At 45.6% G+C, this 11,419-nt stretch overlaps 1 long non-coding RNA gene across 1 annotated transcript in view; it reads left to right on the top strand.

Moving 5' to 3' along the window:
- LOC309377855 overlaps positions 1 to 10,611 on the top strand; it is a 132,873-nt gene extending 122,262 nt beyond the window's left edge. Inside the window, exon 3 of the long non-coding RNA XR_014171732.1 lies at positions 10,472 to 10,611. This is a non-coding gene — a long non-coding RNA (uncharacterized lncRNA). The remainder of the gene's footprint in view (positions 1 to 10,471) is intronic.
- The last annotated feature ends 808 nt before the right edge of the window (positions 10,612 to 11,419 follow it).

Raw genomic sequence — 11,419 nt, 5'->3', positions numbered from 1 at the left:
AAAGTGAGCCAGGCCAGCTGATTCTGCCTCATTTAGCCCCTTGAGATGTTCCTAGATGCCACCAGACATACCAAATGAGCACACCTCCTGTGCCAAAGTCACGCCGCCACACAGGCAACATCAAACCTCTTTTCCTTCCCCCACATCTTTCTGGATGGATTTATCTCGCTCACCTGCTGAAATGCCCATCATCCAGCTTTCCTGCCTGCGGCGCCTATATGTGTATATATATTTGCAGCAGTTATAACTTTATAATCCTGCAGAAGCTCTTTGAAGCTTACAACTTAATCAACAACAACATGGTCGGCGCAGCATTCTCAGCGGGCTCATGCATTATTCACTCCCTTCACGTGAGCGGAGGGATGTGGCGGTGGGTTTGCGCGTCTGCACATGGTTTCCATCCCCCCCTCTCTTTTCCTTTTGTCTTCAGCTTACAGATCGCTCTTAAGCTTCAAAGTTGAAGGATCCCAGTTTTGTGTCCTTATCTACAAGGTGAAAGACGAGAGAAATTCTCCCCTGCCTTTGGTGAGATAAGTCATGTTGGCTTCCCTTTCTTCAGAAGGCTGTGCAGCCGGCGTTTATCAATTAATTACTGGATTGCCTTCACGCTCATTAATTCCCCCTGCTGTCTTCCCTTTCGGAAAGGTCTGCCTTGCCTCCATTTCATAATTGCCGCGTCTTAAGATTCCTTCGGTTTCCTGGAAAAAGTTAAGAGCATGACGAGAGCCTAACAAGGAGGAGACGCTGAGTGAGTCCTCAGTAGGGTAGTCTTGGCTGAGTGGCCTCTGGCTGCAGCAGAGGGTGGCCTGGAAGCAGAACAAGCCCCCTTCCCAGCTAGTGGTGTAGCGTGGGTTGCCAGTGACCAGGGCAAGGAAGTATTGCACGCCCTAAGGCAAAAAATTGCACCCCGTAACCAGTGCCTCCATGCAGCGCTGCCACCAGATGGAGCTGTGGAGCATGCATGCACACCTCCTTGTACTGGGGCACTGCCACCATCACTGCCATGCGTCTCGCCATCTCCCCACCTCCCACAGCCAGTGGGGGATTCTGTGCAACAGAGGGATGCAAGGGCCCGTCCCCTTCCAGCTTCTGCTCAAGTGAAGTGGGTGGGCAGGATGGGGAGTGATTGGAGGGTCAGGGCAGCAGCTGCAAAGGTGTGCGCCTAAAAATTTTGTGTGTCTGGGGCAATTGCCCTGGTAGCCCCCTCACCATGCTATGTCTGTGGCCCCCTGGCTGCTCAGGATGGTTCCAGTTTGGGGTGGTGCCCAGCTGGGATGGTGTTACTTTGTAGAATGCAGCTGGTTGGTTGGTTGGTTGGTTGGTTGGTTGGCTGGGTGGCATCCATCAGCCTCGGGAGACAATGGAGGAATGCACCTTTGGGGGTGTTGGAGAGTTACAGTGCCTGCTGTGGCTGTAGAGACCAATGCAGGAGAGACATTGTTGTTGTTTAGTCGTTTAGTCGTGTCCTGCTCTTCATGACCCCCTGGACCAGAGCATGCCAGGCACTCCTGTCTTCCACTGCCTCCCGCAGTTTGGTCAAACTCATGCTGGTAGCTTCTATGACACTGTCCCACCATCTCGTCCTCTGTCCTCCCCTTCTCCTTGTGCCCTCCATCTTTCCCAACATCAGCGTCTTTTCCAGGGAGTCTTCTCTTCTCATGAGGTGGCCAAAGTATTGGAGCCTCAGCTTCACGATCTGTCATTTCAGTGAGCAGTCAGGGCTGATTTCCTTCAGAATGGAGAGGTTGGATCTTCTGGCAGTCCATGGGACTCTCAAGAGTCTCCTCCAGCACCATCATTCAAAAACATCCATTCTTCGGCGATCAGCCTTCTTTATGATCCAGCTCTCACTTCCATACATCACCACTGGGAAAACCATAGCTTTAACTATACGGACCTTTGTTGGCAAGGTGATGTCTCTGCTTTTTAAGATGCTGTCTAGGTTTGTCATTGCTTTTCTCCCAAGAAGCAGGCATCTTTTAATTTCGTGACTGCTGTCACAGAATGGCAGAATCAGAAGGGATGCTTTAGCTGGATTCCTGCATTTATTTATTTGTTAAATTTGTACACCGCCCTTCATCTGAAGATCTCAGGGCAGATCCCAGCATAAAATTGCAAAATAAAAACACAAAATAACCCACATACGATTCTCCAGGTAACTGAGGTGCCCTGGAAGAAATCCTTATGTTATGTAAAAGGCAGGAATTTACCCACAAGATCAACATGGGAAATATCCAAAATGAGAAATGCCTAACAAGTGAATAGCAGTACCTTAGGCTTCATATAATTGTTTTAAAAGAGGTTGCTTCTACCAGAGCTCATCTGACACTCGAGAAGGACCCTGGCAGAGACACATGCCCGACTGGCATGTTCTCTCCCTCCTGGTCAACTGTTCAGGAACTTCAAAAGCTTTTTCTGCCCGAACATCACAGCGACTGATGCCAACAGACATCGGCACACTTAGGGATCCGTAGAGCCTTTGCAGCTTTCATAACAGACCTCAGCAACTCAGCATTTGGGCTAATCTACTTTATTTTACATATAAACACATGCGGAGCACTGCAACATGGCTCCCTCTCTCTCTAGCATCAGACAGCAAAGAGAAAAAGAACAAAGGACAATAGTCCCACTTCACGGAACACAGTAACACAAACATCCTGTCTCCATCACTTCCCACTCTGTGGAGTCAAAACATACACCATCATGTGATAGACAAAAGTCCCATGACTGCAATCATGGAGAAGGAATTCTAACAGCTTCATTGGAGGTGTTTGGACTAGATGATCCTCAGGGTCCCTTCCAACTCTATGGTTCTATGAGTCTATGACTCCATTGCCCAAAAGTTCATGAGATCCAACCCTTTGCAAGGCAGGAAGCACAGGTAAGAAACCATAACTAAATTTTGCATGATGGTTTTCCATAGAGTTTGCAGAACACCTGAATTCCATTCACACGTTTGCTTGATCCGTATTTCGATCGTACAATCCCCCTATTAATTCCCCCTGGTCCGAGAAGTTTTCTCGTTGTTCCATGGCTGTGCCTTGAGAAAATTCTATCTTGCCTGCCAAATCAGATCTCACCAGATGTTCAGGAAATCCAGTGAGAGGTTTTGCTTAGCTTCGATGCAGCAGGTTACAAACAGATTCTTGGAAGACCCAGCTGTGGGCCAATGAAAAATGCTCTCAGATCCTGGGGGAATGAATCGGTACATAATACAATCAAGTAAAACTGTGGATGAGCCTTGTAGCTATTACTGAACAGCAATTAGAACTGATATTCTTTTTTATTGACAGTATTCCTTAAAAAACACACACACAACATCCGCCCTAATGCAAGGAGATTGGGATGCCTGGTAAAAGCTCAGCTTCTGCTGCAGTTGGGGTCATGACCCAGGAAGTGTCTGCAAATATTAGTTTATCCGTCTCTCTTCCAGAGGCGTCCGCAAGCAGAATCCCATTTTTAAAGAGTTTTTGCCGAATCCGAAGAGCTGACCCTCCACCCACCTCTCCTTTTAAGTGCTGTCTTTGTTCTGCATCCCTTCGCCTCCCATCTCCTCAGCCTCTCTCTCATCTTGGCAGAGCATATAATTTCCCCGAGACTTTCCTGTCCCCCACATTTATTTGAGTCCCCCTCGTTCTCCGTCTCTCTCTCTGTTTCCCAGCTCCCGCTCCCTTGGTTTTTGCTCTGCTCGGCTAAAACCAAACCCTTCACAGGTGGTATCCCCTCTCCCACAAGGTCAAACTTTGGGATAAAATTTCCCCTGGAACTGAAAGGAACTCGAGAGAGAGGCTCTTCCTCAGAATTTCAAGGGGAATCAGAACTGTCTGGATAAAACCGATGCATTTCTGAGGTTCCTCCTCAGGAGAAGGTCTGAGGGATTCTGATGAAAGCCAAAATGAAGGAAGAAGGAAGGAATAAGATGAAGGGCCTTCCAGAATCCCAAGAACCTTGTTATGTACTGAGTTGAATAGGATCCAAAATGCAGCAGTCTGATTGGTCCTAGAACAATAGGATTCAGAATGCAGCAGTCTGATTGGTCCTAGAACAATAGAATCCAGAATGCAGCAGTCTGATTGGTCCACAGGAGCCACCCAATCCAGCTCCAGGTGGAAGTGAATCCGCAACCTGATTGGCCTACAGGAGAATCCCGGAAGTAGCCAATCACGTGGGGCCCATTGTGTAAATAATGTATATACATTCTGGGGGAACTTCCATTCCTCCTCACCGCTATGAGCTGAATAAAGAGTATGAAATCCACTCTCAACTCCGAGTATATTTCAAACCTGATCAAGTAGTGCTGGTTTTAGATTTTTATTTTTCTGTATTGATTTATTTCCAGGATTGGTTTTCGGGTGCATATTGTTTTGGGGTACCATGCTCCAGTAGATGCTCGCAAAGTTTCACTGCCTCCAACACTGGAGATTCCACATAGTCTCCACTTAGCTGCTCCTCAGCACCCTTGTAGTCACAGAACTGGAGAACTGGGTCCCTCAGGGTCATCTAGTCCAACCCCCCTGGGCGGGCTCCAACCACCAACCTTCTGGTTAACGCCGATCCATTGTGCCGCCAGAAGGCTTCATCGTGCCATAGGGTCACAGCGTGCGATGGGCAGACACGGCCCTTCCCCAAGCCAGGCCCCTAATCTAAGACAACGACACAGTCCTGGGCCCCATTTGCCCTCCCCGGGGTGGCGAAACCGAATCCGCTCCCCATCTTCCATCAGAGTCTGACAGCTGCCTTGTGGAGTCAGCTCACCATCGGTCCCCTCCTCTCAACTATCATATCCCCTTAATTCTTCCGGTTCTCCTTTTCTGAACCTGTCTCAGCTGCTGAAGTGAAGGACATGAGGCAGGAGTTGGTAATGCACAGGCAAGCTGCCAGCTAGCTCTGCTGAAGCTCCTTTTATTGGCACAATATGCAAAACCAGATAGATACATTTGGGGCGGTGACCTTTACACATCTTCCAATCCCGAGATCGCGGGGTGGTACAAAGTTATTTTGGCACCTGTTTCCACTGCGTCTTTTTGCCCAGGAACCATGTATGACGAAGGAGACAAAGGTCACAGACAGGCACGGCAGACCACTAAGAGAGCAAAAGGTTAGACAGAGGGCAAGATGTTCAGAGAGCTGAAAACACAAGAATTACTGGCGGTAGAAGAATGGCAGATGAAGATGATGGACTTTATGGAGCTGGCTGATCTCACCGGGAGAATCCGCGACCAGAAAGAAGAGGAATATCAAGAAGACTGGAAGAAATTTAAAGACTATTTGAATAAATATTGTAATACTAAAGATTTGTAATTACTTGAAAGAACTAATTAGGCCTAGGATTATATCAGGATTAAATAAATAAATAATAAATAGTAGGATAAGAAAAGTTAGGAAATTGGATTATAACTCAAATATTGTTATATGGAATAATGATATTGGAAACTGCTACATTCAATTACAAGGAAATTCAGCTGGAAGAGATTAGAGGAAGTCAAGTAATATGTTTATGAAGCTGGAGTTTAACCAATTAACTAAGTCTTATTTATGTATGTGCTGGTACAGTATATGTGGGGTTTGTAGTATTTTATTATCTTCATTTTCTTTTTTCTTTTATTGTTTTTTCTTTCTTTCTTATGTTAAAGTCATGTCTTTGTATGAAACTCAATAAATATCATTGGAAAAAAGATGTTCAGACAGCTGTGGCTTTGTCTGTGGCGGGGAGTGTGCTCTGCACCCAAAAGTCACACGTGCAGACACCTGAGGCTGCCCGCGGGCGGAAGTGTGCTCCACACCCAGCAATCGTTCCTACAAGCAGCCACCTGGACCTTTCTCCACAAATGCTTGTGTTGGCTGTTGCTTCCGAAAGCCCAACTAACACCACTCTCCCGGCCTCCTCGTCCCCAGACGGGTTACACTTATTAGCCTCCAATTTATCTCCATTTGTTCTGGAGCGTGCAGTCTTATTTAACTCAAACAAGGCGCCAAACGTCTCTGAAGCCAAGCCAAGCCAACTTTCCTCCCCCCTCGTCCTCCTTCCTTGTCATCTGCTCCTGCACTGCCCTTGCTTTGGTCACACTTTTTTAAAAAAATGCTTTTTATTGAGTTTTAAAATTATTATTCCCATACTTACTCTATTCATTCTTCAACATATATTGTACACATATATCAGGCATCGGCAAACTCGACCCTCCAGATGTTTCGGGACTACAACTCCCATCATCCCTGACCACTGGTCCTGCTAGCTAGGGATCATGGGAGTTGTAGTCCCAAAACGGAGGGCCTAGTTTGCCTAGGCCTGACATATATAAACGAAACAATAACAATATTTCTTCACAAGTGACTTCTCACCACCTCAATGCAACATATTTCTTCCTTCTCTTTTCCACTGTGTTGTTTCTCCTTATTACCCTTCTCTTACACACTTACCTATCTGTTCTTTACTTTGCAAAATTTAGTTGAAACATATCGAGGATTTTATTTGAGAACAGTGTTTCTCCATATAATCTTTTACACAATCCCACCCACTGCTTTTTAAATTTTTTGGTTTGGTTGGTTCCTAATTGCCTCTGTCATTTTTGTTGATTCGAAATACTCACACAATTTGATTTGCCATTCTTCCTTTGTCGTGATTAACATTCCTGCTGCTGTTGTAGCATATAAGAACACCCCTTTTTATCATTTGAAATATCAATTCTCATAATGCCCAGAAGAAAGGCTTCAAGCTTCTTCTCAAATGTTTCTCTGAACATTTTTTTGAAACTCGTCATAGACAGTATTCCATTTCCCCCCCCCACACACAACCCTACCACATGTGGTACATCGTTCCTTGCTTTGCTCACACTTTATCCCCTCAGCACCCTGGGTAAAGCTGCAGAGATGCTCATAGGAATATCCCACCATGCCTTGAGCCAGACTCTCCTGCCCCCAACAAGGAGAAAGCAGCGAGGAGCTGTAGAACTTGGGGAATTCTCTGCGGGAGGCAAACATTTATCTTCATGCTTGTTTACATAGCTGTTTCAAGTTTAAGAGGGTGTAAAGTACTTCTCAGGTATTCATAAACCTTACACGTGATGCTCTAAGAATGTTCTGGCCTTCCTTCTTATTATTCCTACATTGGAGAGGCAAGAGGTGACGCTGGAATGGAGAGAGGAAGGTTTAATCCAAGAGTTTGTATTTGTGCCAGAAGGTGAAGGAGGAACTTCTGTGCTCGGAGCCTGCAAACACACAACATTTTATTCCAGAATCTGTGGTGACTGTGTGCCTGGCAGTTTTTTCCTTCATAGTCTCTCTACGCAAAATCTAGATTTACTTGCACATATTTTGCCCGCGGTGGGCTGCTCCCAGAAACAGGGTGTTAGCTTGTGGGCGAACATAGCAGACGGCACAGCGATTTCTCCAGAGCAGCTCTTTATTTTGTAAGCTGGAACAGCAAACTGAACAGCAAACAGCTCAGCCGGCCTGCTTTTATAGGCAGCCGGCTGTCAACATTGTAGCAACAACAACCCAGGGTTTCTCGCCTAAAATAACTGACGTGGACCTGAGTGAAAACTATCTACAGTATCCCCCTGCTGGCCCAGGGTGAGAACTTCAGTACATAATACAGGGTTTGCTGATGTTGTTTCCAGTCCACAAATGAGACATCATCAATGACTTTCCCACCGGTTGCATTGCATTTCCTTTAAATAAAAATAAATTGTGTGGAATAGTATAACAACATCATTCTGGGCACCATAGTTTAAGAAGGATATTGACAAGCTGGAAGGTGTGCAGAGGAGGGCAACCAAGATGACCAAGGGTCTGGAAACCAAGCCTGATGAGGAACGGTTATTTTTTAATTTTTTTTAAAGAATTTTTATTAAGGTTTCCACAAATTTTATCATGACAAAACAAAACAACACAATTACAAACAAAAAACAATATAAAACATAAAAAACAAAGAAAAATATATCAATTCAAATCTTAATTTCTTATTGCTTACTTTCCCGACTTCCTCACACCTCCCCTTTCTGTATTCCAATTTCTAATTTATTTTCAGCAAATCCTTCCTCTATTTTAACTAATTTTAATATTGCTTATTTTCTTTTAAATTAACCATTACCGCTACTAACCACTTATCTTCCAATCCCCATCATTTTAACATTGATTAATTTTGCTATATTTCTTTAGTTCTTACTCAAAAAACATCTTTACATATTCCTTTCAACTATGTCACTAATGCCACACTAACTTTATATCCTGCATCACTTTAACATTCAAATAGTTTGCAATGTTTTTGCTGATGAGGAGCGGTTAAAGGAGCTGGGTATGTTTAACCTGGGAAAGAGGAGACTGAGAGGAGATATGATAACCATCTTCAAATATCTCCAAGGCTGTCACATGGAAGAGGGAACAAGCTTATTTTCTCCTGCTCCAGAGGGTGGGACCTAAACCAATGGCTTCAAGTTACAAGGAAGGAGATTCCGACTAAACTTCAGGTGATGGATCACATGGTGTTTCCTTTCATTGCACAATTTTTCTGCTATGTTGCAGACAAAAACCCAAGCTCTTCAAGGGTAGGGGGGCAGCTTGAGAAGGATTGTGCTGGTTTCCAAAGTACTCCCTTACCACTGCAAACCTTCCTTCAATGCTCCTTACTTTAAAACCATAGAATTGTAGAGCAGAAAGAGACCCCCGCAAGGGTAATCTAGTCCAACCCCCTGCTATGAATGAATCTCAACTGAAGCATCCATGACAGATGGCCATCCAACCTCTGCTTAAAAACCTCAAAGGAAGAAGAGTCCATCACCTCCCAAGGGAGACCGTTCCACTGTCGGACAGCTCTTACTGTCAGAAAGTTCTTCCTGATGCTTAGTCGGAATCTCCCTTCTTGTCACTTCAAGCCATTGGTTCGAGTCCTACCCCTCCAGAGCAGGAGAAAACAAGCTTGCTCCCTCTTCCATGTGACAGCTCTTCAGATATTTGAAGACAGTTATCATATCTCTTTATGGTGCTGGAGGAGACTCTTGAGAGTCCTATGGATTGCAAGAAAATCAACCCTAACCATTCTTAAGGAAATCAGCCCTGAGTGCTCACTGGAAGGACAGATCCTGAAGCTGAGGCTCCAAGACTTTGGCCACCTCATGAGAAGAGAAGACTCCCTGGAAAAGACCCTGATGTTGGGAAAGATGGAGGGCACAAGGAGAAGGGGACAACAGAGGACGAGATGGTGGGACAGTGTTCTCGAAGCTACCAGCATGAGTTTGACCAAACTGTGGGAGGCAGTGGAAGACAGGAGTGCCTGGTGTGCTCTGGTCCGGGGGTCATGAAGAGTCGGACATGACTAAATGACTAAACAACAACATATTTCTTCTCAGTCTTCTCTCATCCAGGCTAAACATCCCCAACTCCCTCAACCATTCCTTCTAAGTCTCAGTTTCCAGACCCTTGATCATCTCGTTTGCCTTCCTCTGCACACCTTCCAGGGGCTGTCAACATCCTTCTTCATTTGTGGTGTCCAGAATCAAGCATTGTTTGCCCACGTGGAGGCGCAACTTGCCCACCACGAGGGCTAGGAGCTTGTTTCCAAGCGGAAGTTCTCAGGCCATGGAATCCTTCAGCGAAAGTCGTCTTTCAGACTGCGGCATACGTTCTCCCGGCCCAGCTCTGCTTTAAAGCATCTGATGATCCAGCGAGGTCCGGTGCATCCCAGACGCCAATGCAAGCGTCCGATTTCCTTTCTGAGAATACCAATTGTGATTATTATACGCTCTGCCAACATGACTTCAAGATAATGGGGGCAGCTGATGGTTCTTTGGGTATCGCCTGTCACTTAACATTCTGCTACGTTTCCCTCCTGTCATTTCTGCCGCGCTAATGGCTCTCCTGCGATTGGCTGCGTCGCGTGACCCCAAGGATGTGCTGCGGCGCTTAATGGAAGGCTTTGTTTTAATAGAATCTAAATGACACCTCTCTGGTTAAGACGAGGAAGGAATTAGACAGGAGGAGAGTGGAACCTGTGCATTCCTCAGACATGTTTTTCTGAGTCCTCCCGAAAAGAAAGGTGACCTCTTTTGTCCTTCTGCATAGATGCTTTGCCGCTGGAGATGAGATTCCATCAAAGCCGAGGCGTTCTAGGGTGGGGGACGAGCCTCAAAAAGTTCCCATGTGTGTCGTTTCCTCTAAATTCCTTCTGTGGGTTTGCATTTCTGCACCAAGAAGCTGTGGGGTGTGAAACACAAGAGCAGTCCAGTACAACATTCCTAGAGTGAACATGTTTACACATGGGGAGGAATGTTTGTCCAGCCAGCAGGTAAACTTCCTGTTTCCTTCTGGGCTGGGACAGACTTCCTCTGCATGTGACTAGAGGTGGGCATGGCCTCACCTGTGCAGGTAACAACAAAAGCACAGGGCAGGGCAGTCATCTCTCTCTCTTTGACTACATGCATCGAAGAAGCAACATCTGCTTAGCCAAAGATGCTCTCTTGGCCAAGAGAGGACAAAGGGACTGTCTCCTTATGAGATAGTTTCCATGTGTATGTTACTTTTCTAAGCTAAATCTGCCTTCTGGGATCCAATTGTGAACAAAATGTGAGTAAACTCTTTTTATACTTTTATAGAAGACTGTGTCATGTCTTATCTTTTATGAGGGAATAAGGGGGAAATACCAGAACAATTATTTAAGAGGCTTTAGTGAGCCTGAGCAAATGCATCAGCTGCAAGTTTAAAAAGGGGAATGTTACTCTGCTAAATTGTGAAACTTGTTAACACAAATTGGAAAGGCTATAATCAAATATCCTCTCCTGCATCCCTGAACATTCCCAGAGAAGCCAGGCATTTTGGTTTGCAGTATAATCACAAAATGTGCCTTCTCTGCAAATGAAAAGTGGGAACAATCGAATACCTGGGAGTCCTGAGTAGGAGCAAAATTCTCCTTGGTTAACAAGCTTGGTTGACAGAAGGGAGAGAAGACGGGATCGATTTCCATTCCAGGCCTCTTCGCTGTTTCTGTTCCTCCGCAGTTTGGCGTCGCTATTCGTCTCATTGGAGGAATTGAATTCTCATTGGAATTGAATTGGAGGAATTGGAGGAATTGAATTCTCCTTGGAGGAATTGGAGGAATTGTCCCAAAGACCTTGTGGAGGGCCAGACTATATTTTGAAGGGGGGGAAATGAACGGATTCCTCTGCCCCACAAATAACCCAGAGACGCATTTTAAATAAAAGCACACATTCTACTCATGTAAAAACACCAGGCAGGCCCCACAGATAACCCAGAGATGCATTTTAAATAAAAGGGCACATTCTACCACCTATGAAGCCAACCACCTGTCTCCTGGATCCTTGCCCATCCTGGCTTATAAAAGCTAGCCGGGAAAGACTGGGCGATGGGCTTCGTGGGGTGGTGAATGCTTCCCTCCATGAGGGAGCCTTCCCAGACCCGCTAAAAGAGG

This window comes from Podarcis melisellensis, assembly GCF_964234715.1.
Source record: "Podarcis melisellensis genome assembly, chromosome: 9".
Lineage (NCBI taxonomy): Eukaryota > Metazoa > Chordata > Lepidosauria > Squamata > Lacertidae > Podarcis > Podarcis melisellensis.
This window is presented reverse-complemented; position numbering and strand designations above follow the sequence as displayed.